This window comes from Notamacropus eugenii, chromosome 1, assembly GCF_028372415.1.
Source record: "Notamacropus eugenii isolate mMacEug1 chromosome 1, mMacEug1.pri_v2, whole genome shotgun sequence".
Classification (NCBI taxonomy): domain Eukaryota; kingdom Metazoa; phylum Chordata; class Mammalia; order Diprotodontia; family Macropodidae; genus Notamacropus; species Notamacropus eugenii.
Genome location: NC_092872.1, coordinates 322,146,505 through 322,172,796, shown reverse-complemented (window position 1 = coordinate 322,172,796; position 26,292 = coordinate 322,146,505). Strand labels below are relative to the sequence as shown.

Genomic DNA, 26,292 nt, shown 5'->3' with positions numbered 1-26,292 from the left:
TTTTTTACTAAAGAAGAGATAGAAAGCATTATGAAATGCAAGATGGATAATTTTGATTACTTTAAACTGAAAAGTGTTCGCACCACCAAACCCAATGCAACCAAAATTCGGAGAGATGTAGTAAATTGGGAAAGAATTTTTATGGCTAAGCTCGGTGATAAAGGCCTCATTTCTAGAATATATAGAGAACTGACTCAAATGTATAACCATACAAGTCATTCCCCAATTCATAAATGGCCAAAGGATACGAAGAGGCAATTTTCAGAGGAAGAAATTAAAAATATCTATAATCATATGAAAAAATGCTCTAAATCACTATTGATTTGAGAGATGCAAATCAAAACAACTCTGAGGTACCACATCACACCTATAAGATTGGCCAACATGACAGAACAAGAAAATGATAAATGCTGGAGAGGATGTGGGAGAGTTGGAACACTAATTCATTGTTGGTGGAGTTGTGAGCTCATCCAACCATTCTGGAGAGAAATTTGGAACTATTCTCAAAGGGCTACAAAAATGTGCATACCCTTTGATCCAGCAATATCGCCATTAGGACTGTATCCCCAAGAGATCATAAAAATGGGAAAGGGTCCCACTTGTACAAAATTATTTAGAGCAGCACTCTTTGTAGTTGCCAAAAACTGGAAGTCAAGGGGATGCCCACCAATTGGGGAATGGCTGAATAAATTATGGTATGTTAATGTAATGGAGTACTATTGTTTCATAAGAAATGATGAACAAGAAGACTTCAGAGAGGCCTGGAATGACTTATATGATCTGGTGCTGAGTGAAAGGAGCAGAACCAGGAGAACTTTGAGCACAGTAACGACCACAGTGCGCGAGAGTTTTTTCTGGTAGACTTGGAACTTCATAATAACGCAAGATCTTCTTTTAAAAAAAATCGCAGTGGTGGTTTTCTAAGGCAAAATGCCTTCCACACTCAGAGAAAGAAATATGGAAGTCATTCACAGAATGTAGCAGATCATGTTTGTGTGTGTGTGTGTATTTGTGTATTATGTTTTGATTTGTTACATGATTTCTTCCATTTATTTTAGTTTCACTACATAGGATGAGTATAGTGAAAACGTACTCAATAGGAAAGCACATGTAGAACCTATACAGAATAGTATGCTGTCTTGGGGAGGGAGGGGGTTAGTGGGCGCTAGGTGTGGGAGGGATAAAATCTTAATTTTATGGTAGTGATTGCAGAACATTAAGAAATAATAACAGTAAAATTAAATTTAAAATAAAAGAAAAAAAAACCCTGGAAAGACTTACATGAAGTTATTCAAAGTAAAGTGAGCAGAGCCAGGAGAACATTGTATGCAGTTACAGCACTATTGTTTCAAGTATTGTGAATGACTTAGTTGTTCTCAGCAATACAATAACCCAAGATACTCACAAAGCCCTCATCATGTCTGTATCCAGATAAAGAACTGATAATGACTGCATACAGACTGGTTCGCTATTTTCACTTTCTTTCTTTCATTTTTGTAAGGTACAAATCTTCTACAAAATGACTAATATGAAAATATTTTTCATGATTACAATTGAATAACCTATATCAGATTGCTTACTATCTCAGGGAAGGATGAGGGTAGAAAAAGAGCAAAGAAGGGATTAAATTTGGGACCCAAAACAAAACAAAAGTTTAAAAATAGCTTCAACATGTAATTGGGAAGGAGATACAACAATATACAAATAAAAATAAAAGGAATATAGTTAAATTGTTTAAAGGTGGAAGGTCCTCCCTAGACACTATTATTTCTGGTCTGTATGACCTCCATCTCTTCAAGACATGCTTCTAAGTTTCCCCGAGCATGTTTGGAATCCTTTTAATAAAGAAGTAAAGAAAACTATGAGAACTGATAAGAGTTTTTCCGGACATCAATCTGTTTGTCTTCTAAGTCATCATGATTGCCTAACTCATTCTTTTGACTGTTACCTCAGAAAACACAATGGCTCCATAATTCTCTTTAGAAAAATCATCACACTCGATTGTTTTGGTAGAGTTAGAGATTAGAGACTAAATAGTTTTACAAATATTTTCACACTTTATCGTAGCAGTCCTGGAGATAAATGTTATCATTATTAACTCTAACTCAGTGTGATGTGTCTCTTAAAGCATTTTCCAAGGTGAGATATTAACCATGTACAATGAAATGACATTCACTGTAAGATCAATCTTTCTTCCTGTACTGCATCTCAAAATCCCTTGACATTATTCTTCATCCATTATACTTTTACTGTAGTTTCTGATGAAAAGGTAAAAATTTTCAAGAAGGTTAAGTCTTGTAAATGTGTAGTAGACTCGGTACCCTTATCATTTCCTTCATAATAAGGGAATACCCATAATTCTGGCCCCTGGTCCCCAAGCTTTTCTTTTTTTTTTGCAATTCATTTTTTCTTCTTTAAAGTGCTGTTCAGAACAGGCTGTTGTACATGAATGTAATGGAATACTACTGTGCTATAAGAAATGACGAATAGGTGGACTTCAAAAATACCTAGAAAGACTTATGTGAACTGATGCTGAGTGAAATGAGCAGAACCAGTAGAATATTATATACAGTAACAACTACAGCACGCACGGACTGTTTTTGATAGATTTAGTCCTTCACAGCAATGCACAGAACGTTTTACAGCCTAAAACTTTCCCAAAGGACTCTTGATACAAAATTCCATCCACATTCAGAGAAAGAGCTATTCAATCAGAACTCAGAATGAAACAGACTATTTTCTCCTGTGTTAAGTTTTGTTTTGATTTTCATGGTTTTTCCCATTCATTTTAGTTCTTCTATGCTACATGAGTAATATGAAAGTATATTTAATAATAAAGGATGTGTAGAACCCTCATAAGATTATCTGCCTTCTCGGACAGGGAGGAATGAGGGAGGGGGAGAAAATGTAAAACTTATGGAAATGATTCTTGAACACTGAAAACAAATAAATTAGACAAATAAAAATTATTATTCATTCTAAGCTTAGATGCAATAAGACAAAAATATCTTTCCATATACACAGGACAACATGAAAAGAGGATTCAATATAAAACCATGGATTTCCAATTCACATTGTTAACTTTTCCTTAAAAAACTATGTAATAAATACTACACATGATTTTCAAAGCTGCCCTGCTTTTCTACACTTCCTTCTAAAGTATTATGTTTTCTGCTATGTACTTTTTATTTTTTCTTCCTCCCCACCTCACCCTAGAATTGGGTACCATTGGACATAAATGTGTGTGTGTGTGTGTGTGTGTGTGTATGGACATATGTAACTATATGCGTGTGTATATATACATATAGGTATACACACACACACACACACACACATATATATATATACATATATATATGTATATATATATATATGCTTATCTGTAAAACCACAACATACGTACTTCCGTTTATCATTTCTTTCTCTGCATGTGAATAGTAACTTTCTTCATTATTTGGGTATCTATTTATGACAGTCAAAATGACTGAGTGAATCAAAGATATTCTTTGAATAATATTGCTGTGCACAGTTATAATGTTCTTTTTGTCCTGCTCATCTCAGTCTTCATTGTTTCAGACTTCTAATGTTTTTTATAAAATCCAACAGCTCATCAATTCTTATAGTCCAGTAGTATTCCATCATAATCATAAATCACAGCTTGCTTAGGTATCACCCAGTTGATGGGCATCCCTTAACTTTTCAGTTTCTTCCTACCACAAAGAAAGATACTATAATTTTTTTCAGAACATATTAAGTTCTTTTCTTGTTTTCCCCTTAATCAGCTTGGGAAACTGACCAAATAGTGGTATTTCTAGATTAAAAAGGACGAACTGTTAAAAAGAACGAAATGTTTAGGCATTATTCCAGATTTCTCTGCAATATTATTGAATCAGTTCACAGTTCCACCAATAGTCAATTAGTTTTCCAAATTCTCCACATCCTTTATAATATTTATTGATTCTCCTTTCTATAGTATTACTTAATCTGGCCTGTGTAAAATGATAACTTAAAGTTGTTTTAATTTGCATTTCTTTAATCAACTGTGATTTACGGCATTTGTCATATAACATGTTGTTTTGATTTTTTCATTGAAAAACTGCATATTCATATACTTTGACCACTTATCAGCTGAGAGACTATTCATATCCTTACAAATTGGACAATGTTCCTTATATAGTAGATATGAAACATTTATCTGAGAAACTGACTAAAATTTTTTCTCCCAATATTCTGTTTTTCTTCTGATCTTGAGCACATTGATTTTATTTCTGTAAAAGCTTTTCAATTTAATGCAATTGGTATTATCCATTTTATATCTTACAATGCTTTCTATTTCTTCTTTGTTTGTAAGTCTGATAGGTAATACGTTCCATATTATTCCCTAATTTTGTTATAGTATCTCTCTTTATATCCCTTTTGACCTTATCCTGGTATACATATAAAATATTACTCTATACCCAATTTGTGCTGTCCTACTCTGCAGCTTTCTCAACAATTTTGACCAAATAATTAATTCTTTGCCAAAAGCTTAAATATTCACATTTCTCAAACACGTTAAACATAATCATTTGCAATTTTTCTTTTCTACTGCATTTTATTTATTTTACTTTATATTGTGTGTCTACTCTGTTCCACATATCAGTTCATGTTTTTATGTTTTTTTCTGGGAGGATTCTGCTCAACTTTTCTTACATTACAGCAGTATACATCATAATCATATGCCTCAATTGTTTCAGCCATTCTACAATTAGCTAAGATTCTCACAATATACAGTTCATTGTCACCACAAGGAGAACTGCTATAAATATTTTAAAACATACGGGTTCCTATACTTTTCCCTTAATCATTTTTGGAAAAAGATCTAGTAATGTTATTACTGGGTCAAAGGGTTATAGGCAGTTTAATATTTCATTGGGCATAACTCCAGATTGCTCTTCAGAATGGGTGGATCAGTTCACAATTTCAAAACAATGAATCACTGTCCCATGAATGTTAAGTACACATGTACTCTATGATTTTTTATTTTCACTGCTAAGTGTTTATTTTTGCACATAGTGGCACTAAAGCATTCAAGCTCCCTATCATCCACAAACATATATAACTGCCTTTCAGGACAGAAAACTGGTATAAAAATATCAATTTCTTCTAAAGAGAGATGAAAAGCATTCTACCATTTGTGGAAGCACTTATTAAAGCTATGACCCAATTTGACAGAGTTACTTTGCATTTCTCTAAAAGAAGAATTGAGGAGAGAATTCTGGGAAGATGTTGGAGTAGGTCAGAAAATTCCAAGCTTTCCAGAATTCCCCCATAAGCAAGATAACATAGAGACTCAGGGAGAATGTAGAGTGATAAATATACATGAGTTGGACCAGGACAGTATTCCTCTTGGGACAACTGGAGAAGATCCAAAGTTAGGTCTCTGTAAAATGCTAATTCTGTTGAAACTGCAAGTGGTAAACACTGGGGCTAGCTGGGTTTGGAGGTAGCCTCGGCCCTAGCCACAGTAATTTTAACCTGCAAGATAGTCTGGCGTTTGGGGCATGTAAGCAGGGGAGGATTGAGGGAATCTGTGCTGATGAGGGACATCAGGCTCAGATATACTGCAGAGATGTGACTTTGGATGAGAAAGACACAGCACAGGAACCAGCACATACTCTATGAGTGCAGAATCAGTGGGGTAAGGATGCCAATTGCAGTAGATACTTGCAGAAGGGTGGAGTTCTTGGTTTCCATTACAGGTCAGAGTAGAGAATTGATGGAGAATCTGAGATGAGAGGCATCATACTTTCTCACCCTAGGAGCAGAGTTGGTTAAAATAACAAACTGCTATAAATAAGAAAAAAAAATGAACAAGTGAAGGAGAAAGAATCCTGCAGCACAAAGTTACTATGAGAATTGAGAAGACTGAAGGAAAATATTGAATAAAAAAGCCTCTCCTCCCATAAAGAGTAATGTTAAATGGTGACCTGCGCCCAAAGAAATAATAGAAAAATTTTCAGGTTTTTTAAAGCAAATGAGAAAGACTGAGGAAAAAAAATTAAAAATAAGAACAAGAAAAACAAGAAAATTATGAAAGAAAGTGAACCAACTGAAAAAAGAGATCTAGAATACTAAGGAAGAGAACAATTTCTTGAAAATTAGAATTGGACTAGTGCATACCAGTGAAGTCATAAGAGACCAAGAAATAATAAAACAAATGATAAAGAATGAAAAAAATGGAAGAGAAAATGAATTATCTTCTAAGAAAATCAAAGATCTGGAGAACAGATCAAGAAGAGAAAACGTGAGAATAATTGGGCTACTTGCAAACTATGATGAAAAAAGGAACTTGATGCAATAGAAAGAAAACTATCCTGAAACACTAGAACAAGAAGTGAAAGTAGAAATAGGAAAAAAAAGTCCACCTATCACTGCCTGAAAGAAATTTTACAAGGAAAACCTGTAGGAATATTATAACAAGGTTCCAAAACCCCCAGATGAAGGAGAAAGTATTAGGAGCAGCAAGAAAAAATGCAAATATTGTTGAGCCGCAACTAGAATCACAGAAGACCTAGCAGTGGCTACACTAAAAGATTTCAGACCTTAGAAAGCTATGTATCAAAGAGCAAAAGAACTTAAGTTGTGGCCCAAAATATCACACCAAGCAAAGTCAAGCGGAGTAATGAATGTAAAAGAATGGGGAATATTCATTGAAATGCCAGACTTTCAAGATTTTGTTACAAAAGTCCTAAAATCAATAGAAAATTAGATGTACAAGATTCAAGAAAAATATCAGGTACCCAACAAAGATTAATTAGAAGGGATTCTATAATATAAATTTCATGTCTAAGATTGTTAATAGTAATTGGGTAGTTCCAAAGAAAGACTGGGGTAGAGTAGTGTATGATGTGATACTAAAAAGTAAACCATGTAGGAAAAGGTAAAAAGGATGATTATCTTATACCAATGATATGTGAGAGGAAGAATTGACACAGGAATTAGATGGATGAAGAGGGCTGGTAGTTTTGGGACCCTCCTCTCATTGGAAATGGGTAAAAGAGGGAAATACATACACACACACACGCACGCACGCACACACATACATACGTACATGCATGTGTGTGTGTGTGTGTGTGTGTGTGTGTGTGTGTGTGTTGGAGAGAGAGAAAGAGAGGTATAAAAGTAATCTAAATTCAGAAAGAAAAAAAGGCTAAGGAGATGGAGGGAGAGTAAGGGAAATATTCAAGGGTGGTGATAGAGTATAAGGGAGGGATTGTAAGTTAAGTAATAGGAGGCAAGGTAGTTGATGGAAATGAAGTAGAGTATTTAGGAGGAATAAGAAGCACACGCAACTACAAAACAAAGTTCAGGGCTAAAATTTATTAGGGAAAAAAACAGGGGTAGTAATCATTATCTCAAAGTTCAAGCTAAAAGAGATTTAATCAAAAAGAAAAATAGAGAAACTGCACTACATGTTAGCCATATTAATAAATATTGTTTTAGGTTTATTTAAAATAACTAGTAGAAAGCAATAATTTTGGAATATTTCTGTAATGTAGGACATTATGATTTGGTGGAATTGGAAAAATAAGCAGACTTGGACTTATGAAGGAAAACTTTATCCATCCTCAGAGAAACAGAGGAATACAAGTATAGCATGGTGTTATATAGATACATATTCATGTATATTATGATTATATGTATATAGGACTATGCTTACAGATATCTAAGTGTCTGTATGTGTATGTAAGTGTATGCATATATATGTATATGTATGTATGTGTGCGTGTGTATGTGTGTGTGTGATGTCCACGCTTATTTGTAACCTTCTGGGGGAGAGGAGAACAAAGTAAAAAGTGCACAGCTGAGAATAAAAAAAGCTTACAAGGAAGAAAATAAAAAATGAACAGCTTAGAACACAATTTTTCTGCTGCATATTTTTCATTCTCTCATATTCTATTGTGCACATAGCAATGCTATTTTTTTTGTATTTTATGCTTAAGTTTCAGTATTTAAGCTTACAATATGTTTCTTTGTCTTTTCTTATTGTGTATTTAAGTTTAAAATAATGCACCACACATTGCCTTTGCCTCTCTCACATCTTTTCTATCTCTTCTTCCAATCACATAGTCTATTACATGTCAATGTTTATTGCGAAAGTATAGCCATGAAGTTTTATTGCATTTTAGTGAACAGAAAATAGTGCTGGTGATGAGGTCATGCGATGCACAAGTCTTCAGCAGTATATGACCATCGCTCTTACTGTTTCCAACTCCACTCCTCCCTGGGACTCCCTGCCAAGTCTGGTAGTCTGAGCCTACTCTAGCATTAGTCACTCATAATTATAAGCTTGTCCTCTTTTGGCACATCATTTTGCAAAGGCTAAAAGCCAAGACCAAAGTGGAGGGAGTGTTGGTGCATGATTTTCTGTTTGCATATGATTATGCACTCAGTGCAGCCTCTAAAGCTGAGATGCAACAAAGCATGGACCAATTCTCTGTTGCCTGTGCTAATTTTGACTAAATAATTAACTCCAAGAAAACACAACTGCTCCATCAGCTACCACCACACTATCCATACATGGAAACATTGGTTACAACAAATGGAGAAGTTTTGAATGCTTGGATGAGTTCAGTTACCTTGGTAGTGTACTTTCCAGGGATGTACACATTGACAAAGAGGTTGTTGCATGCATTGCCAGAGCTAGCTCAGTGTTTGGGAGACTCTGAAGGAAAGTATGGGAGAGAAGGTGTATTATTAGACTGACTACCAAACTGAAGGTTGACAGAAGCACGGTGCTTATCTCATTGCTGTATATATGTCAAACATGGATAGTCTACCAGCAGCACCATGCCAGAAAAATGAACTATTTCCATTTGAACTGTCTTGTTTCTGAAGATCACCTGACAGGATAAGACAGGCACTGAGGTCCTTACTCGAACTAATATGCCAAGCATTCAAACTATGCTTCAGAGAACACAACTCAGATGGGCTGGCCATGTTGTTCCAATGCAAAATGTACACTTGCCAAAAATACTATTTTATGGAGGACTTACATGGGGCAGACGATCACATGGTGGTCGTAAGAAGTGATACAAGGACACTCTCAGGGTCTCTCTCAAGAACTTTGGATTTGATTGTATGACATGGGAGATACTGGCACAGGACCGATCAGCATGGTGTGCCCACATCAGAAAGGGCGCGATGCTCTATGAGCAAAGCAGACTTGAGACAGCAAAATGTAATGGTAGGATGTGCAAATTTGGAGTATCCACTCCAAATATTCATGCTGAGTATCTGTGCCTAATCTGTGGTAGAGTATTCTGAGCTCATATTGGTCCGATCAGCCACAATCAGACACAGTGAAACTTGAGTTTGTCATGGTGATGTCATTTTGGTCCTCTTTGAGAATGAATGACAACAACCGTGCATCTTCTTTTCTTATTGAGCATTTAAATTTAAAATGAATTAATTAAAAAAATAATTGAAACTACTGAGGCAGACCCTGATCAATCCTAAAATATCTACCTACTAAATGAAATTTGCAAAGCAAATATAAGTGCCTTTGCCATTAGTGCCTCCTCCGTCAGAACTGATTGAAGCCCATTTTTTCAGGTTTCAGGAACTGAGATCTATAGTTTAATGGCTTCATTACATTTCATCAACATTTTTGTATTTCACATAAAATAGATAATTTCTTAAATTTTCTCTGAATGATGGCATGAGGAGTCACCCAGAAATTAAACGACCAGAAAAATGAATTTTATACTTCTTGATTTTGTCCAGTTTTCGACTTCAGTACCAGAAACTTACAAAGGAGGAGCTTTAGTGAAAGCCAATTGTAACTGTACTGCAGCATACTCACCACTTTTCTAGATGCTAAACTGTCTGGAAACAGTCCTGTGTAGCCATTGTTCCTACAGGGGAAATTGTGGTGCTTCTACGGGAGGTAAGTGTTCAGTTTCTCCTTGATATTATTGAAGAAATCTGCTCAGATGTAATCAGCTTGGCCTTGTCCCAACATTCCTTTATATATCTGAGGATAAAATGGTAAGAATTGAGATATGAGTCCTCCAATGTGCACATGTGGATTGCATCTATGACTTCCTCTGTGAAAGTGTCTTTACCAACTCAAAACTGCTGGAGAAAGGCAAAATGTCTGTGGTAAAGACATTCCACAAAGTGGTGAGGAATTGTAGGTTGTGGTGGGGCCACGAATATCGTTCCTGAAACTTTTCATTTGGGGATCAAACATATAATTCCGCAGTTTATTTTGTCTTAAGAAATGCTTGAGTTTTGCATTTCCCCCCAAATGCCTTAAATGCTGGATGGTAAGAATATATAAAAATGTTGCTTAGGTTATAATAGGTTATAAATAAATGCCATAGCTGATACCTCATGTTGCCCAAATAATAAATAGGGTGTTTATCAAACCTTAGCGTCTAACATCAAAGTTGCTTTATTCAGAAGTTGTATGTAATATCTGACTGTATGCTTCTTTTTTAAAAATTATTTTAAATGTTTTCAATTTTCTACAATAACTTCAATATATTTTCCATTTTTGTCTCTCCCTCTCCCTTTTCCCCCCTCCCTCCCCAAGATGGAGTGCAATCTTGTATAGGTACTACACATATATTTTTATTAAATGCATTTTCACCTTAGTCATGTTGCATAGAAGAATTAAAATGAATGAGAGAAACCATAAAACAAAACAAAACAAATTGTAACACAAGAGAAAATGATCTGCTTCATTCTGTGATGGAATTCCATAGTGCTTTCTCTGGATGTAGAAGGTGTTTTACCTCTTATCCACTGAGAATGTTTTAAGTCCTTGCATTGCTATGAAGGACTAAGTCTTTCAGAAAAATTCCTCACACACTGTGGTTGTTACTGAGTATAAAGTTCTCCTAGTTCTGCTCCTTTCACATGGCATCAGTTCCTATAAGACCGTCCTCTGAAGTCTTCCTGTTCTTCATTTCTTATACCACAATCGTATTCCATTACATTCATATACCACAACTTGTTCGGCCATTCCTCAAGGGATGGTCATCCCTTTGATTTACAGTTCTTGACCACAACAAAGAGTTGCTATAAATATTTTTGGACACGTGGGATGCTTTCCCATTTTTATGATCTCTTTGGGATACAGTCCTAGAAGAGATATTGCTGGGTCAAAGTGTATGCACATTTTTGTAACCATTTGGACATAGTTCCAAATTGCTCTCCATAATGGCTATATCAGCTCACAGCTCCATCAAGACTGGATTAGTGTTCCGACTCTCCCACATCTTCTCCAACATTTATCATCTTCCTGATTTTTCATGTTAGCCAGTCTGATCGGTGTGATGTAGTACCTGAGAAATGTGTTGATTTACATCTCTCAAATCAATAGTGATTTAGAGCTTTTTTTCATATGACTATAGATAGCTCTAAGTTCTTTTTCTGAAAACTGACTGTTCAAATCCTCTGACTGTTTAGCAATTGTGGAATGACTTGAAGTTTTGTAAATTTGACTCAGTTATCTATATGTTTTAGAAATGAGGCCTTTATCAGAGACACCAGATGCAAAAATTCTTTCCCAGTTTTCTGCTTCCCTCCTACTCTTGGTTGCATTGGGTTTGTTTATGCAAAACCTTTTCAATTTAATAATCAAAATTATCCATTTTGCAATTCAAAATATTCTCTATCATTTGGTCAAAAATTTGTCCATTCTCCACAAAGCTCACAAATACACTATTTCTTGTTCCTTGAATTTATTTATAGTAATAGTCTTTATACCAAGATCATGTATCCATTTAGACTTTATTCCTGTGTACGGTGTCAGGCATTGGTCTATGCTCATTTTTCACCACACTGTTATCCAGTTTCCCCAGCAATTTTTGACAAACAGTGAGTTTTTATCCCAGAAGCTGGGGTCTTTGGGTTCATCAAACCATAGACTGCTATAGTCATTGACCACTGTGTCTTGAGTACCTAACTTATTACACTGGTCTACCCTTCTATTTCCTATACAGTATCAAATGGTTTTGATGATTACTGATTTATACTATCCTTTGAAATCTAATAGGGATAGGCCACCTTCTATAGCTTTTCTTATTATTAGTTTCCTTGATATTCTGAATTTTTGTTCTTCCACATGAATTTGATGTTATTATTTCTAGCTCTAGAAAATAATTATCTCGTAATTTGATTAGCATGGCACTGAATAAGTAAATTAACTTAGGTAGAATTATCATTTGTGTTACATTAGTTTGCCCTACTGACGAGAAATTGATGTTTTTCCAATTACTTAGATCTGATTTTATTTGTGTGAAAAGTGGTTTGTAATTGTGTTCATATAGTTCCTGGGATTGTTTTGGCAGGTAGACAACTAGATATTTTATCTTGTCTAATGTGGCTTTAAAGGGTATTTCTCTTTCTGTCTTTTGTGGTGGAGATTTCTTATTCATATATAGAAATGCAAATGATTTATTTGGGTTTATTTTGTAAACTGAAACTTTTCTTTTCTTTTTTTAAATGATTTATTTTCAGTGTTCCACAATCTCTACAAGATAACCTAGATTTTTCTTACACTCCCTTCCCCTCCATCCCCCCTTTTCCTTCCTCTCTGAAACGGTATACAATTTTATCTCTATTTTATACATACGTTCCTGTTCAATATATTTTCATCATAGTCATGCTGTATAGAAAAACTAAAATGAATGGGAGAAATCACATAACAAAACAAAATGTAATACAAAAGAAAATGATTTGCTCCAGTCTGTGATTGAATTCTATAGTTCTTTCTCTGAATTTGGAAGGCATTTCGCCTTAAAAGATTACTGGGAATTTTTTTAAGTCCTTATATTGTAATGAACTTCTAAGTCTACCAGAAGAAATCCTTGCACACTGTGGTTGTTGCTGTTTACAAAGTTCTCCTGGTTCTGCTCCTTTTACTCATTATTGGATCATATAAGTCTTTCCAGGTCTCTCTGAAGTCCTCCTCTTCATCATTTCTTATAGTGCAGTAATATTTCATTGCATTCATATATCAAAATTTATTCAGCCATTGCTCAAGTGATGGGTATCTCCTTCACTTCCGGTTTTTGGTCACCACAAAGAGTGCTGCTATAAACATTTTTGTACATGTGGGACCCTTGTCCATTTTTATGATCTCTTGGGGATACGGTTCTAGAAACAATATTGCTGGGTCAAAGGGTGCACACATTTTTGTAACCATTTGGACATAGTTCCAAATTGCTCTCCAGAATGGTTGAATTAGCTCACAGCTCCACCAACAATGAATTACTGTTACAACTATCCCGCATCTTTTCCAACATTTATCATCTTCCTCTTTGGTCATGTTAGCCAATCTGATAGGTGTGACGTAGTATCTCACAGGTGTTTTGATTTGCATCTCTCTAATCAATTGTTATTTAGAGCATTCTTTCAGATGACTAGAGATGTCTTTAATTTCTTCCTCTGAAAACTGCCTGGTCATATCCTTTGACCATTTATCAATTGGGAAATGACTTGTATTCTTGTACATTTGACTCAGTTCTCTACATATGTTACAAATCAGGTCTTTATAAACTACACTAGCTGAAAAAATTCCTTCCCAGTTTTCCCTCCTAATCTTGATTGCATTGGATTTGGTTGTGCAAAAACTTTTCAGTTTAATGTAATCAAAATTACTCCTTTTTGCACTTCGTAGTGCTTTCTATCTAGTTTTGGTCAAAAATTCTTCCGTTCTCCATAAATCTGATAAATACACTATTCCTTGCTCCACTAATTTGTTTGCAGTGTCACTCTTTATTCCTAGATCATGTACATATTTAGACTTTTTTCTTTTTATGGTGTCAGGCATTAGTCTATGCCTAGTTCCCACCACACTTTTATGCAGTTTTCCTAGCAGTTTTGTAGAACAGTGAGTTCTTATTGGGTTTATCAAAAAGTAGATTGCTATATTCATTGACTATTGAGTACCTAGGTTATTCCCTAGGTTTCTTAGCCAGTACCAAGGAGTTTTGATAATGGCTGCTTTATAATACAATTTGATATCTAGTAGAGCTAGGCCACCTTTTCTAGCATTTCTTTTCAATAATTTGCCTGATATTCTGGACTTTTGTTCTTCCACATGAATTTGATATTATTATTTCTAGCTCCAGAAAATAATTATCTGTTAATTTGATTGGTATGGCACTAAATAAGTAAATTAATATAGGTAGAATTGTCATTTTTATTATATTTGCTCAGTGTACCAACGAGCAACTTGTGTTTTTCCTCTTACTTCGATCTGACTTTATTTGTGCAAAAACTATCTTGTAATTGTGTTCATATGTAGTCCCTGGATTTGTTTTGGCAGGTAGACTTTCAAATATTTTATAGTGTCTACCCTAGCTTTAAATGGGATTTCTCTTTCTATCTCTTGCTGTTGGGCTTTGTTAGTAACATATAGAAATGCAGAAGATTTGTTTGGGTTTATTTTGTAACCTGCAACTTTGCCAAAGTTGTTTATTATTTCAGGTAGTTTTTCCTTGATTCTCTGGAATTCTCTAAGTGTATCATCATGTCATTGGCAAAGAGTGATAACTTTGATTCCTCTTTGCCTATTCTAATTTCTTCAATTTCTTTTTCTTCTTTTTTTGCCACAGCTAACATTTCTAGTACCATATTGAATAATAGCGGTGATAATGGACACATTTGTTTCACGCCTGACCTTATTGGAAATGCCTCTATCTGATCCCAATTGCTTACAACGCTTGCTGATGGTTTTAGGTAGATAATGCTCATTGTTTTATGGAAAGTTCCATTTATTCCCATACTTTTTGGTGTTTTCAATAGGAACGGTCGTTGTCCTTTGTCCAAAGCTTTTTCTGCATCTATTGAGATAATCATATGGTTTCTGTGAGTTTTGTTCTGATATGATGAATAATGCTGACAGTTTTCCTAATATTGGACCAGCCCTGCATTCCTGGTATAAATCCTAACTGATCATAATGTATTATTCTTGTGATAAGTTGCTGTATTCGTTTTGTTTATGTCTTCTTTGAAATTTTTACATCTGTATTCATTAGAGAAATTGGTCTATAACTTTATCTGTTTTGACTCTTCCTGGTTTAGGTATCAGAACAGTATTTGCATCATGAAAAGAATTTGAGAATACTCTTTCTCCCTCAATTTTCCCGAGTAGACTATATTTTATTGAAATTAACTGTTCTTTAAATGTTTGATAGAATTAACTTTTGAATGCATCTGGCCTGGAAATTTTTTCCTAAGGAGTTCACAGATGGTTTGTTCAGTTTCTGAGACAGGGATATTTAAATATTCACCTTCCTCTTCTGTCAGTGTGAGCAATTTATATTTTTTAAAATATTCATCCATCTTATGTAAATTGTTGAGTTTATGGGCATATATTTGGGAAAAGTACCTTCTTTTTATTATTTTAATTTTGTCCTGTTTGGATGTGAGTTCACCCTTTCAGTTTTTGATATTTGTAATTTGTTTTTCTTCTTTCTTTTTTTAGTCAAATTGACCAAAAGTTTATCAATTTTATTGGTTTGTTCATAAAATCAATTCTTAGTTTTACTAATTAGTTTCATAGTTTTCTTAAATTCAGTTTCATTAATCTCTCCTTTGTTTTTCAGTGTTTCTAATTTGGTATTTACTTGGGGATTTACAGTTTGTCCATTATCTAGGTCTTTCACCTGCATGCCCAATTCATTGATCTCCTCTTTCTCTATTTTATTCATGGAGATATTCAAATATATAAAACTTCCCCTAAGAATTGCTTTTGCAATGTCCCATTAGATTTGGTAGGTTGCTTCATTATTTTCATTCTCTTGAATGAAGTTGCTCTTTGCTTCTGTGATTTCTTGTTTTACCCATTCACTTTTTATGATTAGTTTATTTAGTTTCCAATTAAGTTTTGGTTTATTTTTCATGGTCTTGTATTGCATATAACTTTCTATTGCATCATGATCTAAGAAAGATGCATTGACTCTCCATGCCTTTCTGCACTGGCTTGTGAGGTGCTCATGCCCTATTTCATTGTTAATTTTTTGTATATGTCATGGAGCACTGAGAATAAAGTATATTCTTTTCTATTCCCATTCAATTTTCTCAAGAGATCTATTATATCTACCTTATCCAGAGCTTTATTTACCTCCTTAACTTCTTTTTTGTTTATTTCAAAATTAGACGTTTCATGTTCAGAGAGGGAGAATTTGAGGGCCCTCATTACTATTGTTTTGTTATTTCTTCCTGTAACTCCCTTGACTTCTTCTCTAAGAATCTGGATGCTATACCAGATTCAGCATATATCTTTTGTAATGATATTGCTTCATTGTCTATGGTGCCTTTTGGAGGTTATACTTTCCTTCCTTATCTCTTTTCATTAGCTCTATTTCTGATTTTGCTTTGCCTGAGATTAGAATTGCTATCTCTGCTTTTTCTCCAGTAGTTGAAGCACGATATGTTCTGCTCCAACCTTCTACCTTTCCCGGGTGTGTATCCCCCCTTTTCAAATGTATTTTTTGTAAGCAACATATTGTTGGTTTGTAGTTTTTAATGCATTCTGGTGTCTGTCTCCATTTTATGGGAGATTTCATCTCATTCCTATTCACAGTTGTGATTTCTATCTGTATCTTTCCTTCCTTCCTCTGTCCCTCAGATAATACTTTTCATTCTCCCTTCTACCTTCCCCTACACAATAGATTTAATTGTTGAACACTACCTCCCTCAGTCTTCCCTCCCTTCTTTCAGGCCCCTTCCCTTGTATTCCCCTTTTCCCTTACTACTTCTTCCCTCCCTTTAAGTCTTCCCCCCCCCCTTTTCTTTCCCCTTTCCCCTCCTACTGCCTATAGAGCTATTTTGATTTCTGTACATAAGTGAATTTGTTGTTCCCTCTTTGAACCAAATCAGATGAAAGACCAAGATAAATTTCTGTAACCCATTATCTGTATGTCTTTTTTCTCAGTTGCGTGAAAAACAATTGTCCACATTCACTCCTAATACTTTCCGTTTCAACTTTTCTCCCCAACTTCTCTCCTTAACTTCTCACTCCAACTTCTCTTCCTCTCCATCCATCCCCACTGAGAAGGCAAGCAATTCAAGACAGGCTGTGAATGTGTAGTTATGCAAAAGACTTCCATAATAGTCCTGTTATGAAAGACTAACTATATTTTCCTCCATCCTATCCTGATTCCATTTATTCTATTCTCTCTTTTGATCTCATCCCTCCCCATAAGTGTTTACTTCTAATTACTCCCTCCTTCCATTTGCTCTCCTTTCTATCATCACCCACACCCCACTTATTCCTTTTTCCCCTACTTTCCTGTAATGTAAGATAGATTTTCATACTAACTTGAGTGTGCATGTTATTCCCTCTTTAAGCCAAATATGATGACAGGATGTTTCACTACTTCCCTCTCACCTCCCCACTTTTCCCCTCCATTGAAAAACCTTTTTTTTTTTTTTGGCTCTTTTATGAGAGATTATTTGCCCCATTCCGTTTCTCTTACTCGTCCCAATATATTTCTCTCTCACTCCTTATTTATTTATTTTTTTTTTTAGATATCGTTCCTTCCTATTCAGCTCACCCTGTGGCTTCCGTCTTTTTAAAGTATATAATCCCTCCAATTACCCAAGTACTGAGAAAAGTTTCAAAATTACAAATATCATTTCGTGCAGGAATGTAAACAGTTCAGCTTTAGTAAGGCACGTATGATTTCTCTTTCCTGTTAACCTTGCCATGCTTCTCCTGATTCTCGTGTTTGAAAGCCAAATTTTCTATTCACCTCTGGTCTTTTCATCAAGAATGATTGAAACTCCTACATTTCAGTCCTCACATTCAATGGAATGACCCTTTTCCCCCCTGAATATTATTCTCAGTTTTGTTGGGGAGGTGATACTTAGTTTTAATGTTAGTTCCTTTGATTTCAGGAATATCGTATTCAAAGTCCTATGATTCCTAAATGCAAAAGCTGCTAGATCTTGTGTTATTCTGATTGGATTTACACAATACTCAAATTGTTTCTTTCTGGCTGTTTACAATATTTTTTCCTTGAACTAGGAACTGTGGAATCTGGCCACAATATTCCCAGGAGATTTTCATTTCATATTTCTTTCATGATTTGATAGGGGAATTCAGTCAATATTTATTTTACCCTCTAGTTCTAGAATATTAGGCAGTTTTACTTTTTAATTTCATGAAAGATGATGTCTAGGTTCTTTTTTGGATGATGGCATTCAGGTAGTTCCATAATTTTTAAACTGTCTGTACTGGATTTATTTTTCAGGATAGTTGTTTTTCCAATGAGATATTTCACATTGTCTTCAATTTTTTCATTCTTTTGGTTGTGTTTTGTAATTTTTTGGTTTTTCATAAAGTCATTAGCTTCCAAATGCTCCATTCTAATTTATAAAGAACTATTTTTTCAGTGAGATTTTGAACCTATTTTTCCATTTGGCTAATTGTACTTTTTAAAGTATTCTTCTCCTCATTGGTTTTTTGAACCTCTTTTGTAATTTGAGTTGGTCTATTTTTAAAGGTATTATTTTTTTCAGCGTTTTTGGCGGCTCCTTTAGCAAGCTGTTGACAAGCTTTTCATGATTTTCTTTCATCTCCCTCATTTCTCTTCCCAATTTTTCCTCCACCTCTCTTACTTGATTTTCAAAATACTTTTTCGGCTCTACCATGGCCTGAGACCATTGTATATTTATTTTGGAGCTTTTGGATGCAGAAGGCTTGACTTTGACTTCATCTTCTGATGGTATGCCTTGTTTTTCCTCGTTTGAAAGGGTGGAAGAAAATACCCTTTCACCAGAAAATTAATCTTCTATAGTCTTATTTTCCCCCATTTTTGGTCATTTTCCTAGCCTGTTGCTTGACTTTTGAATCCTTTGTCAAGTAGAGGGTATCCTTCTGCGCCCTGTAAGTTCTCAGTTCCTCCAAGGTGGCACAAAAATGGAGAGGAATTTACTCCTTTCTTTGCCTTCACTCTGTTCTGGATGCAACCACCAGCTTTTCTGCCCTGAATCTATGAGTAGAATTCCATCTCTAGAGCCTTCACCAACTGCTGCATGCTAGTGCTTCTCCTCACCCCAGGACTGCCACTCAGGGATGTGATTCAGATCAGCTGCTCTATTCCCCTGGGATCTTTAAGCTGAAGGCTCCCAAAATGGATGCTGTGCTGCAGTAGCGGCTGCTGCCTTGGTCCTGGGGTTATGGTAGGACCCTGCTCCCTTCTCACCCACGTGAATGAGCTTTCTCACTAACCTTTGAAGCTCTCTTTGGGGTTTGTGGGTTGAGAAATCTTGTTACCACCACTACTACCGTGACGCTGCACCGTGAAGTTTGCTTCATTGCTGTCCTTGTGGTGCTGCATGGCCAAGGTTGAGCTTTGCTCCACTCCGAGCAAGGTGGAATAGACCTTTCCTGTGAGCCTTCCAGGCTGTCTTGGTCTGGAAATCTTTTTTCACTCTGTCGTCTTGTGGCTTATTCTGCTCTCAAATTTGTTTAGAATCATTTTTTACACCCTATTTTATGGGCTATGGGGGACAGCCACAGCAGGTCCATCCTTCTACACTGCCATCTTTGCTCCATCCATAGGTTCTTTTTTTCCATGCCTTTCTGGTAGACCAATAATTCTTACATTTTCTCCCCTGGATCTGTTTTCCAGGTCAATTGTTTTTCCCATTAGATATTCTGCATTTTCTTCTGTCTTTTCATTCTTTAGATTTTGTTTGACTGATTCTTGATGTCTCTTAGAGTCATTAACTTCTACTTGTCCAATTCTAATTTTTATCAATTTTGTTTCTTCAGTTGACTTTTGCAACTCCTTTTCCATTTGTCCAATTGTTCCCTTTAAGTAGTTACTTTTTCCAGTTAGTTTTTGTACTTTATTTTCCATTAGTCCAATTTTCCTTTTAAGTTCTTCCATGATTTATTTTTTCCTATTTTTAAAATCACCGACCAGTTTTTCTTCACTTCCATAATTTGACTTCTAAAATCCTTCTTGAGCTCTTCCAACAATGTTCTTTGGTCTTGAGACAAGTTCATATTCCCCTTTGAAATTTCCGATGGGAGCACAGTCTCAATGCTGGCCTCTTTAGTATTTATGTTTGGTCCTCGTCCCCACAGAAAAATTCTATGTTCTTATCCTTTCTGATTTACTTTTTTCTTGTGATGATCTCCCTTTTCTTGTCTTTTAAAGTGTATCTTTGATTCTGGGGCACAGGGGGCTCTGTCCCACTGTTCTTGTGCTTAGAACTTGAGGCTTTGTGTATTGTGGCCTCTGTTTCTTTCATCTAGAAGCTAAAATGTGTGCAAAAGCATAAACCAGGTGAAGTCTCTCTGAGTTTCCCAGAAGTTACCCTGGAAATAGTTGCATCAAATGTGGGGAAGGGGTGGTCTAGACATAGAAGGTCTACTCTCCTGAGCACAGGTAGGCTCAGTGGATGGTGGATCCCATTTGCACTGTCTTTCTTATTACCCTGGCTGTGCTGAGGTATACCTGGGGTACTGATCTTGATGATTGCAGGCTCCACCCCCCTGGGGCTCAGGATCTTCTCCAGGTTCAACTGAGGTGAGACTGTCTGGGACAGCTCCATGCCAGCAACTGACTGATAGGAGACATGGTGGTTACAGAAAAAAAGAGATAACAGCAGTGGGGGTTAGGCAAGCCTGTACCATCTGTACATGACTGGTTTATTGATCTGAGAGTCAAGATTTATATGCTCTCTTAATCAAGCAAGGTTATTCCCATGAGAACATTTTTAGATTACATCTTTCACTTCCATATCTTAGTTCCTTCTGTGCAACAACCTTAGGGTACACAATCAGGGTCAGGACAATCTCATCTTTGCTTATCAGAAGTCGGATTTCCTGAGACCGTCAGCCTTTACGCTAGCACAAGTCTCAAGTCAGCACTGGCCCTCTACAGCTCCAGTCCTGCCCTCTGGTTTCCTTCAGCCATAGAAAGAGGGACTCCCTTTGCGATTTTCCTAAAGTCATCCGCTAAGAGCCTGTTTACCCTTTTGCCTTATTCCACTGTTCCAGGATTTCTCCTGGGGAAATAGTCTCTGAATTTTTCAAGGTCAGCAAGCGAAGGGTTACAGCACTTACAGATCACTCCACCTTTTTGGCTCCTGGAAATTGAAGTAGATGACTTACAGACTTTTAATCTGTGGACTGATACTCTCAGGAGTGCCTGCTACATTTACCTGGGTTTCTGTGTTTCTCTCTCACTCATTTCCACTGGACTTCCTTCCTGGTCTGATACGGTTGAGATTTCACAGTGCAGCTGCTGCTTTAGATCACCCGGGCCTTCCTGCTGGGTTTTGATATGGCGGGGTCTGTGCTGGTACAACCTGTGCACTGTGTGCTCCTCCAGTCCCATGCAACACATCCTTCTTGTTGACCTTCCAGTTTGTCCTGGGTTGGAAATTTGCTACACTATATCTCCTAGTGGATTCTGTCACTCTAAAATTTGTTCAGATTCTCTTTTCAGAGGTATCTGAAGGACGTTGTCTTAGAGCTTCAGTGAGTAGTAGTTCATACTCTGCTCCATCTTGGCTCCATCTTGACTCCATACTCCTGATTGTGTATTTCAATAGAAGGCTGATAAACAAAGAGTGCAGAATAGAAACAGCTATCCTGAATCTGGTGCTGATGATAGCAACTCTGTCTCAAAAAGATCATCAGTATTTGTCAGTACAAGAGTATCTGCATCTATGAGCACACATTTTGAATTCTCAGTTAGTGATCAAAAGTGAAGTTGGGTTAACATGATACCCAGTGCAGATCTTTTCATTAAGGTTAGATGATCTGATTCCTCAGTGTCCAAGGTGTCAACCATGAAGATTGCATTGAAATTCTTCTCTAAACTTTCTTGTTATGGTGCCAGGTGAGTCAACCTTGCTGGAAGGCACTAGTTGGTTAGTGGTGAGTGCAAGAAGCCCAGGCATTGTGGAGAGGGGGCGCCTGAAAAATTACAACTTCTTTACTTAGAAAATAACTAAATCTTTTAAAATAAGACATTCGAGTAATGCTTGTCCAATTACTTTAATAGGTTTCTGGTTATATTGTTCACTCAATCATTAGGAGTTCCTCAAGTAATGTCAGTTTCTTTCCTGATTAAAGCCAGAAAATCCTCTCAGACTGATTAATGAAATTCCTTACATCAGCTAGAGGAGAGAAGTACAAATATTTCCTTACAAGTTGTGATGGGACACCTTATTCTCCATGAGGTATGTTTAATCTATGCATATGTGAGAAATAGCTATTTCTCTCTTACATTTAATAATTACTTGTGTAAACAAGATCAAGGTTTTCCCCTTTTTCAACTTTCTCTTTCAGGAATCACCCCTGTAGGCTACTCAAACAGACTTTGAAGTGCAGGGCTGATACTGAGAGGGATAACTCAGATGTGTCCTAAAGGGTATTAGGTGAAATGAAGGATTCTGATCATTGTGTTTTGATCAGATATGTCTGGGAAAATGTGGATTCTCTCATTTATCAGATAGGGGATATAGAAACAGATAATTCTCTTTGATTAAAACAAAGTGATCAGAGTCACATATTCCAACACTCTCATTTGAAAAAGTCTTCCTCTCATTGTAATATTCATTCTCACATTAATGCTTAACCAGTTAGAGTTGATTTCTATCCTCAGAAACACCCACTTTTCCATGGACATATAAATGTAGAGTAAGTTCCATTAGCTTTGTTTGGTCTGAGAGAGATGGACAAATGGTTATCTTTTTATTAATAGCATGCTAACATTATTAATAAAATGATTAATTACCGACAAACCATGATACTCAAGCTTTTTATTCATCAGACATAATTCATGTGAGATTTCTGTATGCACATAATGGTGAGAAAATTAAGATGAATCCTGTATCATTTTCTTATTGATCCTATTTATGGTTAATTGATTTTCTCCTGTAAGTGACTATGTTGTTTCTGTCTCTAAACTTAATTCAGTGTTCCACTGACCTGTAAGAGGTAACTTTAGAAATCCAATTCTCTTGCTAACAACTATTCTATTCTTGCCTCAAGGAACTCTGCTAACTTTGGGGGAAATGGTCCTCCATAAGGGAATTATCCCTAACATGTTTTCACCACAAAGCTATCCCTCAATGATGTCTGATTTCCTCTCTAAAAATGTCTAGGCCAATATCTTCAACCTTGCAAGTGAACTCAATCAATAAGCACTTCTCAGTACTGGAAGGAGAGGAGCAGGGTTGTTGCTAGCTTCCATTTTTAATTTTCAACTAATTATGGTGTTTCCCATACCTTAGCTTTATAACCAGTCAAGTTGCCATGTAGCCCATGATGTCACCTATCCTGTTCTATTCTTTATTCTGTACTATAAAAAGTGGACCTGTCCTTCTGTTATTCTCAGATTTCCAGTCCTGATAATAAAATGCTATCTTAAAATATGCCTTACTTTACCTTTTTGAATTTCAACTTGCTACAATACTTAATAATTTGCTATCTAATATGGATATTTTTGTTTTTAGTGTGTTGAAATATCAGAGAAATTGCTCATTATGTACACAATATGGAAATCATGGATAAAACACATCTCAGTAATACTGGAGAGTTCCATTCAGGAAGGAACAGAAGGTTAAATCATCAACCAGCAACAAGCATTTATGAAGAACTTACTATGTGCCAGGTATGGTGCTAAGTACTGGAGATATAAAGAAAGGCAGAAAAGTCAGTCCTTATTTTTGAGGAGGTCACCTTCATTCATGGAGACAAAAAATAATAATTATGAACAAAAAATGTACACAGTATCTATTTAGCTATCTGACTATCTATCATCTATCTCTATCTATCTATTTATCTATCTATCTATCTATCTATCTATCTATCTATCTATCTATCTATCTATCTATCTATCTATCTACCTATCTATCTAGATATAGATATAAATAGGGATGTATCCAGCACAAAGGTACTGAATTTGGGGGGATGGAGAAGGAGTGGGGGTATTTTCAGTGAGGTTTGAAATAAAACCAAAAGGAGGAGGAGGCAGGAATGAGGAAGAGAAAATATATGGAGGAAGGGAATGGATTCTCTAGTGAAAGGAGCAGTAAAGAGGTCAGTGTCACTGAATTGGTGAGTGTGTGGTAGAAAGTAAAATAGAATAAGATAATAACGGGTCATGCTCTGAATTGATTTAAAAGAGAAATTGGATTATATATTTTATCCTGGAGGTAATACTGTCTCTAGAATTAAGGGTAAATGGTCAAATCCGTGCTTTAGGAAGACAATTTTGATAACTGAGTTTATTATGACTTGTAGTGAAGAGAGTGTTGAGACTGGGAGAACAACCAGCAGGCTAGCATAATAGTACAGGTTGAGCTGATAAAAGTTTACCTCAGAGTGGTTGCAGTACCTGAGAAAAGGGAGAGCATACTAGATATGTGATGAAAGTAGAATTTATAGGATATAACTACTGACTGAATGTGGGGTGGGGTTGAGAGTGAGAGTGAAGCACTGAAAATGATAGCTAGGTACTGAAACAGTTGCTTTCTTCTGGGACAGAAGAACAAAACAACACAGGCAGCAATTCAAAAGGTTCAGATTCACTATACACCAGTTACTCAATGTAGTCATGTTGCATTCTGTGCATCATGAACTCAACCTCCTTCTGGAATCACCAGCACCTCAACTCATGGCAGGGGAAGTTTCTGTCTGGTCTCAAATTCCTTTTTCCTCACTGTGTTACTTGCACAGTAATACAGAGCTGTATCATCAGTATTAAGGGAATTCATCTGTAGATATAATATACTGTTGCCATTGTCTCTGGAGATGGTGAATCGACCTTTCACAGAGTCTGTGTAGTATATACTACTTCCGTCAGGGTTAATGCTTGCAACCCATTCCAGTCCCTTCCCTGGAGCCTGGCGGACCCAGTTCATCCAGGTGCTACTGAAAGTAAATCCAGAAGTTTTGCAGGAGAGACGCAGAGAACCCCCAGGCTGTCTCACATCTCCCCCAGACTCCACCAGCTGCACATCACACTGGACACCTGCAACACAAAGACATTCCATTAAAGTCAATGTTCATATTAAGTTGCCCTTTCATATTATTCATCTTTCTCTGAAAAAGTACCTTGGAAAATAATCAGAAGGAAAGTCCAGTTCAGTATAAATTTCATGGTGAGTTTCTATGTTAGTTCACTAAGGCACAAAGAGCTTGAGCTTGTCTCCCAGAGATACAGGTACAGGTTTGGGGTGGCTTTTCATTACAGGAGGGAGGGACCCAATTTGCATGGCTTACTCTATTCAAAGAGAGAAAGAACACCTTTTTCCTCCCAGGAAGAAATCTCCATCCTGAACTTGAGCGATAAAATTCTCCTAGAACTGGTTCCAAAGCTCTAGAGAATGTTGGTGACACTGACACTCCCAGGACTGATGGTTTTGACTCAGTGTCAATCACCCCACATCACTTCAACTAGTGAACCACATGTAGTAGGCCTTTCTGAGTTCTTAATGAGCTTCTAATTAATCTTAAGCCCGTTTCTGATTGTCAAAACTCCTCACCTATCTTGCACTTCCAATGACGAGCAGATTTTGCCTGTTTTATGAATTACTTTCTTCTTAGGGTCTCTTGTCCTGATTCTTGGTACCTCTAGTGATTCCCAAGTCAACTTTCTTCCAACCTAGTATTAAATTTTAACTAAATTATTTACCCACAGTAGCAGTTATACTTCCCCTTGCCTTGCTAGGAGCAGCTTATTTACTTTATTTCACTTTTCTAAATTTACGGTGTACATTAAGAAAATTGCAAGTCTCCTTCAAAAAACACTTTGTCCTCAGAGGGATATATCCCGTTTGATGAGACTGAGAAACTTTTATCCTTTGTGACACTGACCTAATAGTCTGATTTATGGTGTAAGTATAGTTCAGATTTCTATAAGCAGATCCTCCTTTTTCAAGTATCATTCTCATTACCCAGAATATCCAGCTCTACTGCCACCTACTGCAAATTTAATAGTGTACTCAGCCACATTTTTTATTCTCACTTCACATTCCTTTTCTTGTTCTTATACAGAACAGGGATTTATAATTTAAGATCCTTGTGATTTCTCCTTTTTTATTTTAGCCAAATACTAAAAATTAAAATATAAGAAGAGAAAAAATATTACAAACTTAAATATAAAATAAAAAATATCATGTTCACAGCAGTATATAAGAGAGGATTCAAAATATATAGTAATGACTAAACATTTCAGTAAAGTCTATATATTAAATACTATGTGTTTAGTCGAAAGCTGTACATCTTTCTTTGCCACCTTTTATGTTTTCTTT

At 36.1% G+C, this 26,292-nt stretch overlaps 1 pseudogene; it reads right to left on the bottom strand.

Annotated features, from left to right (window-relative positions):
* Positions 1-25,139, bottom strand: part of LOC140517404 (glycogenin-1-like) — a 249,913-nt pseudogene extending 224,774 nt beyond the window's left edge.
* Positions 25,140-26,292: the final 1,153 nt, after the last annotated feature.